An 8068-nucleotide genomic window follows, 5' to 3' on the forward strand; every position below is an offset into this window, starting at 1 on the left:
ATCCTATATAATAAAGAGCTAATATACTAATTAGACCGAACAGCTGAACAACCTTCTGAAGGTCTTTCCGGACGACCTTCCAGACAAAGCCGGGGCTGCGAGGGCCAGCCAGGTCTGCACCGGGGCTGCTAGGGCTGAGTCCCTTACATGAATTTTGTGCATCGGGCCTCTAGTGTGCGTGCGTGTGCATGCGTGTGTGTATGCTAATAAAAGAGAAAGATGCAAATTGACCATACCTTTTGTGACACCCCACAGCCAATCAGGAGTGAGTATGCAAATTAACCCGACAAAGATGGCGGGTTAATTTGCATGTGCAGGCACTGAGTGGCTTGGGTCCCAGGGACAGGCATCCTCGGGAGCTAGGCTGCTCTGAGTCTGTAGGCCTGCGCGTAGGCCCGGAGCAACTGGGGTCCCGGAACGCCCCCGGCCACTCTGGGCCTACGCGAGCAGGCACGGAGCAGCCAGGGGCAGGGCGGAACATCCCCGGGACCCAGGTCCTCTGAGCCGGCGTAAGCGCAAGCGGCTGGGGGCGGGGTGGGAACGTCCCCTGCAGCGAACGAGCAGACAGCAGTCCCCCGCAGCGAGCGAGCAGACAGCAGGGCCCTGCTTGCCCCTGGCCATGGCAGCGAGGGGCAAGCAGTCCTCCTCAGGGCCCCCACAGAGCGCAGACAGCAGGGCCCTGCTTGCCCCTGGCCATGGCAGCGAGGGGCAAGCAGTCCTCCTCAGGGCCCCCACAGAGCGCAGACAGCAGGGCCCTGCTTGCCCCTGGCCCCGGTGGCGAAGGGCAAGCAGGCCCCCACAGAGAGCAGACACCAGGACCTGCGGTGGCATCAAGCAAGCAGGTCCTCTGAGAGCAGAAAACCACAGGGAGCAGGCCTAAGCCATCAGTAGGACATCCCCTGAGGGCTCCCAGATTGGAGAGAGTGCAGGTCGGGCTGAGGGACCTCCCCCCACTCCCCCCCCCCCATGCACGAATTTTGTGCACTGGGCCCCTAGTATATATATATAATCACTCTGGCACCATTTGCTAATTCAGCAATCCTAAGTGTCTCCTGAAGTAAGCTCCTGCTAGACACAAAGGATCCTGACATCTTGTTGATGTCCTGGCAGAGCTCATGGACAGGCAAGTCGTCAAAATTGAAGAACTAAATACATAACCTGGGCATCATCCATAATCCTTTCTTCTCTTTAGTACTATTGCCCCCAATCTAGTCCACTAAGCCATTCTTGACTCAACTCCCCGAACACATTCCCATCCTGTAACAATCACAACCAAACCCCTAAAGCATTGACAATCATATATAATAAAAACCTAATATGCTAAGTGTCCAGTTGTCTGTTCAACCAATCAAAGCGTAATATGCTAACAATATGCTAAGGTCACTCAACTGCTCACCATGACGTGCACTGACCACCAGGGGACAGACGCTCTGATTGGTAGGTTAGCTTGCTGCTGGGGACTGAGCGAGATGGGCGGGACACGCCCTGGAGCCCTCCTGTGGTCCCTCCGCGGCTGGCCAACCTCCCACATCCCTCCCTGGCCCCGATCGTGCACTGGTAGGGATCCTCAGCCTGGCCTGTGCCCTCTCACAATCCAGCACCCCTTGGGGGATGTCAGAGAACCGGTTTCGGCCCAATGGCAGAACGATCGATCACTATGATGTGCACTGACCACCAGGGGGCAGACACTCAACGCAGGAGCTGCCCCCTGGTGGTCAGTGCACTCCCACAGGGAGCACCGCTCAGCCAGAAGCGCGCCGCTCAGCCAGAAGCTGGGCTCCTGGCTGGCGAGTGCAGCGGCAGTGGGGGGAGCCTCTCCCACCTCCGTGGCAGTCAGACATCCCCTGAGGGCGCAGGCCGGGCTGAGGGACCCCACCCCCACCCCCAGTGCACAAATTTCATGCACCGGGCCTCTAGTTTTGTTATAAATGCAAATGGAGAAATCCTAACTAAAGTAGTAGCAATAAGAAAAAACAAAACACCATGTTCTCAGTCTGACCATTTCTGTCACAGTTTAGTCCAGGCTGCCATCATTTCTTAATGAAATGCTGTTATAGCTACTTGCTGGCCTCCCTGCTTCCACTCTTGCCTCCCTTACAGCAGCAACAATAATGAATTACTTAGCACTAACTGTATGCCAGACACTGTTCTAAATGTTTCACATATAACCATGAGGAGAATATGGCAACTGTACCTAGAAGCCAAGTGACTGTATAAAAATCAGTTTATGTCTGTTGTTTTAAGTCCCACCAATGGCTGCCAGGCTGTTCCTCTCACAGACTAGTCCATTTCCACCTCAAGGCCCACCCCTGAGTCAGTCTTGCAGAAGCCATGTAGCTAAGAGTTGGGTGAGGAGCAGTTTTGTTTTTTTAATATATTTTTTATTGACTTCAGAGAGGAAGGGAGAGGGAGAGAATTATTGATTGGCTGCCTCCTGCATGCCCCCAGTGGGTATCGAGCCCACAACCCAGGCATGTCATGTGCCCTGAAATTGAACAGTGACCTCCTGGTTCATAGGTCGATGCTCAACCACTGAGCCACACAGGCCAGGCCAGAGGTTTATTTCTTGCTCACACTATGTTTTTTACAGGTCATTTGTGGCCCTACTCTACACTTTCTTTTTAATATTAACTAGTGGCCCGGTGCACGAAATTCATGCACTGGGGGGGGGGTGTCCCCCAGCCTGGCCTGTGCCTTGTCACAGTACGGAAGCTCCACGATCCATTGCCCCAAAGGGGTAGACCCCGTCCACCCATCCAGGGCTCCTTGATGGATTGCCCCATAGAGGTAGGCCAGAGACAGAAGGCCTTTGGGCCCGAGGCCGGGCCGCAGCAGAGGCCCCCCCCTGTGGCCCCGCCCCCAGGCTAGACCACAGCAGAGGCCTGTGGACCTCCGCGTGCCTGTGGACCCCTTGTCGGGCCTGCGGCGAAGGAGCCTCTCTGCACGCCTGCAGACCCCTGGTGCAGACATGCTGAGAGGCCTCTCTACTGCGGCCCCGCCCCATCCCCCACGCTGCAAGTCCCTGCCCACCCGCGGCTGCTGCGTACGCAGCCTGCTGATCTATCATTACTGTGAAAGCGTCCCAACCAATTTGCATGTTACCCTATTATTAGTATAGACTAGAGGCCTGGTGCACAAAGATGTGTGCACTCAGGGGGGTCCCTCAGTCTGGCCTGTGCCCTCTCGCAGTCTGGGACCCCTCAGGGGATGACCACCTGCTGGCTTAGGCCCACGCCCCGGGAGATTGGGCCTAAACTGGCAGTCAGACATCCCTCTGGCAGCCCGGGAGCCCTCGGGGGATGTCCACTTGCCAGCGGGGAGCAGGCCTAAGCTGCAGTCGGACATCCTTAGCACTGCTGAGGAAGCGGGAGAGGCTCCCACCACCACCGCTGTGCTGGCAGCCATCAGCCTGGCTTGTGGCTGAGCAGAGCTCCCCCTGTGGGAGCTCACTGACCACCAGGGGGCAGCTTCTGCATTGAGTGTCTGCCCCCTGGTGGTCAGTGTGTGTCATAGTGACCAGTCATTCCCAGTCGTTCTGCTGTTAGGATCAATTTGCATATTACCCTTTTATTATATAGGAGTGCCTGGCCAGCCTGGGTGAGGGGCTGATGGCTGTTTGCAGGCTGGCCAAGCCCCCCAGCAGGGACCTTTACCCCATGAGGGTGTTGCCCGCCTGGGTGAGTGGCTGATGGCTGTTTGCAGGCTGGCCACAGCCCCTTCAGTGTAGGGGTCCCCACTGGGGTGCCTGGCCATCCTGGGTGAAGGGCTGAGGGCCGTTTTCAGGCTGCTTAAGCCCCCCAGCGGGGACCCTCACCCCATGAGGGTGTGGCCAGCCTGGGTGAAGGGCTGATGGCTGTTTGCAGGTTGGCCAATCCCCCCAGCGGGGACCCTCACCCCATGAGGGTGTGGCCATCCCAGGTGAGGGGCTGATGGCTGTTTGCAGGCTGGCCACGGCCCCCAGCCACCCAAGCTCCCAGAGGAGGCTGGCTGGAAGCAGGTATCTGGGGTTTGTCTTCTATAATTGAAACTTTGTTGCCATGAGCGGAGGCCGCAGCCGGCTCAGGGCTGGCGGGAAGCTTGGCTTCCTCCATCACCCAGGCAACCAAGCCTCCTGCTTGCTCCAGCTCTGTGGCTGCCGGCCGCCATCTTGGTTGGGTTAATTTGCATATAGTTGCTCTGATTGGCTGGCAGGTGTGGCTTGGGGCATAGTGAAGGTATGGTCAATTAGCATCTTTGTCTTTTATTAGTGTAGATTTTTAGAGAGTAGAAGCTCCGAAGAGGGAGAGGGAGAGAGAAATATCAGTGTGAGAGTAAAACATCAATTAGCTGCCTCCTGTACCACAGATTGAACCTGCAACCTGGGCCTGTGTCCTGACCAGGAATCACCAGCAACCTTTCCATGCACAGGACTATGCCCAACCAACTGAACTATACCAGCCAAGGCCCTACTCCAAACTATCTTAACTGGGGACTCAAGATAAAGGTTTTACAGGACAGAAGAGGGCCTGGTCTTCCCTGGTTGCTAGTGGAAATGGTGTTATTGGCGTACTGCTGGAATAAGTATTTCTAGAGGCCCCCATAGGAGGATGAAATATGGTAGAAAGTTTATTTCCATGTAATTACACTCTTGGATGTCCAAAGTCCCATTTCCCTTAGTCCAGTCAAAGAAGTATATGTGGGGCTTCAGTAGAGCTAAAATCAGGGCCAGTGCCCAGTTTTCTTTCCTTGTTGGAGCTGGTTCCAATCCAGCATCAGGCTAACATTAGCTTGTGTTTCCCTGCTATAATCCATTAGTCCATTGCATGTGGGGTCTGCAGGGCCACAAGGCTATGGAGGAAACCTGGGCAGGAGCAAAACAAGAGAGCCCCACAAGCCAAGAGAAACCAAGAGCCAAGACACCTTTGTTTAGGAGATTATGTATTCCCAAATTTTCACACACTTGCAGTGGCCACACCCATTCTGGCCAGTGATCTCTGTTAGGTGTGATTGACAGGCAAGTACCTTCCCTATGTCACCCCAACTTTACTGGGCATGAGTCTATCTTTCCTCTGTCCAGTCCCCTTCCTCCAGTGTTTTGCAGGTAGTAGGCTGGTGGTTTCAGGGAGTGCAAAGCTGAAGCCTCACCAGGGTGCCTTTGTTCTTTTCTGTTATTAGTAACTAATTAGTAACTAATTAAAGGAACTACCCCTATGTGGAATATTGCTGGCCTTCTGGGAGGGGGAAGAGGAAAGTGGGGAGAACCACCCAGTGGCTCCTGCTAAATTGTATATTTAGAAATGGCCCATGCCATTTCACTCCTTTGGTCAAAACAAGTCTATGGCAAGCCTTGGGTGAATGGAGTGGAAATATATAATTTTCATGTAGGGAAGGGCAGCAAATACTTTTTAATAATAATACAATTTACCTCAGGGTTTATTTTTCTCTCATATAAAACAAGTACAGAGATTGGCATACCAGCACTGGTGTGGAGGCTTCCACATTCATTACGGATGAAGGGCCTTCCTGCTCTGTCATCCTTAGCACATAGCTTCCATCCGAGATGGCTGCCAGTGCCCCAGCCATCATGCTCTACCATTCCTAGTAGGAAGAAAAAGGAAGGGAGGACAAGCAAAAAGGACTCAACTCTAAACTGAGAGCCCCCTTTACAAAATCTTCACAGAAGCCTCCCCCAGTGTTGGGTTCTTTATCATTTGTTGCCCCCAACTGCAAAGGAAGCTAGAAAATGTAGTCTTTTAGTTGGGCATTTAATAGCCCTGAAGAAATTATGAGTAAGTAAGGAAGAAAAGAAGAGCTTCTATAGTGTGTGCTACTCCATGCTCTAGATAAGATGACCAACCAACAAGACTAAACTATTCTATAAAAAAGGAGGACACTGGCCATTCTCTTAAAGTGGATTTTTAGAGAGGGCTATTGCCTGTCATAAATGTTGCCATCCAAAGGAACCAGAGAATGAAAACGACCAAATTAGGAAGAGTTGTTTTTTGTTTGTTTGTTTGTTTATGATATTCACTACCTTCTTTTGCCCCTTGAGCTGCTCTGATTCCATTTGAGAACTTCACATTTAAGGTACCATCCCTGATGTCTAGACCGAAGCTAAAGGGACTGCAGCAGCCAGAGTTCCTGGTTGTGGGCTCTGGGGATCAGGTCTGTGGGTGCCACATCTTTTCTCTTTCACCTCCCACTTTCCCTTTCTGTCTATCTGTTGCCTGAGAAGTCTTGCTCCCATCTCCACCTCTGTCCATCTCATCCACCTCCTCTCCTCTGGTGGTCTCTTTAGTGTTTATGTGTCCTTCCTAGTGTTTATGCAAATACAAGCAAATCTGAATATATGTTCACATTTCTCCCCTTATTACTATACTAGTTTCCTGTGGCTGTTATAACAAACTTGGTGACTTAAGACAATAATTATTCTCTCATAGTCTATAACAGGTTTTCTGAGCCAAAATCAAAGTGTTGGCAGTGCTGCATTCACTGGGAAGCTCTAAGGAAGAATCTGTACCGTGCTTCCAGTTTCTGGTGTCTGCAGGCATTCCTGGGCATGTGGCCACATCACTCCAATCTCTGCCTCCATGGTTGCATCATCTTCTCTTTTGTCTGTGGTATTTCATTTAAGGCCAACGTAGATGATCAAGAATTTCCCCATCTCAAGATCCTTAACTTCATCACATCTATTGTTATGAAATGTAATATTCACAGGTTCGAGGGACATAGATATCTTTTGGAGACCATTATTCAGTCTACCACAATAACTTAAAGCTGACACACTATTTGGAACCTTGCTTTATTCACATAGTATATGCCTGACAATAGCATGTCAGTTCCTAGAGTCCTCCACAGTATATGTTTTAGAGCTACATAGCACTCTAGTGAACATGTGGCTGAGTTTATTTACCAAGTCTCTTATAGATAGTACTAGAAGCCCAGCACACAAAATTGCGCAGCACCACCCACCCACCTGCCGCCCTGCCTTGACACCTGAACCTCTCCACGCAGAGCTCCAGCATGCCTGGCTCAGCTCCCGACCCCTCTGGCCTTCTCTGGACACTTCAAGCCCCGTCCTCAGTCCCTTGAGTCACCTCGGGCTGGTCCCGCCTTCTCCAGGCGCCTCCCTGCTTCTGCCCTGTCTCCAGAGCAATGCAGAGGCTCCACCCCATCATGGCGCCGGAGGAGAGCGTGGAAGCCTCCCGCCTGCTGTGCTGTGCTCCTTCCCCTGGCAGGTGGGTGGCAGGGCACTCTGAGTGTTAGCGGTGGGTGGCGAAGGACTGGTGAGGGGGGGCGCTATAGGCTCTCACCTCTGCCCTTCCCGGCACAGGATGGTCCTGCCTCCTCTGGGCGCCTCCCCGCTTCCACCCCATCTCCGGAGCAACGTCCTGCGGCACACGCAGGCAGCCTCCTGCTGATAGGAGATAATAAAGAACTAATATGCTAATGGTCTGGTCATTACGCGTTACGGCATCCCAACCATTAGCATATTAGCTCTTTTTTTAAAAAATATATTTTATTGATTTTTTTACATAGAGGAAGGGAGAGGGATAGATAGCCAGAAACATCGATGAGAGAGAAACATCGATCAGCTGCCTTCCACACACCCCCTACTGGGGATGTGCCCGCAACGAAGGTACATGCCCTTGACTGGAATCGAACCCGGGACCCTTGAGTCTGCAGGTCGATGCTCTATCCACTGAGCCAAACCAGTTAGGGCAGCATATTAGCTCTTTATTAGTATAGACTAGAGGCCCGGTGCACAAAAATTTGTGCACTCAGGGGGGTCCCTTAGCCCGGCCTGGGGGATTGGGCCTAAGCTAGCAGTCAGACATCCCTCTGGCAGCCCAGGAGCCCTCAGGGGATGTCCACTTGCCAGTGGGGAGCAGGCCTAAGCTGCAGTCGGACATCCTTAGCGCTGCTGAGGAGGCAGGAGAGACTCCTGCCACCACCACTGTACTGGCAGCCATCAGCCTGGCTTGTGGCAGAGCAGAGCTCCCCCTGTGGGAGCACACTGACCACCAGGGGGCAGCTCCAGCATTGAGCATCTGCCCCCTGGTGGTCAGTGTGTGTCATAGTGACCAGT

The sequence above is a fragment of the Myotis brandtii genome, unplaced genomic scaffold (genome assembly GCF_000412655.1).
Source record: "Myotis brandtii unplaced genomic scaffold, ASM41265v1 scaffold165, whole genome shotgun sequence".
Taxonomy (NCBI): domain Eukaryota; kingdom Metazoa; phylum Chordata; class Mammalia; order Chiroptera; family Vespertilionidae; genus Myotis; species Myotis brandtii.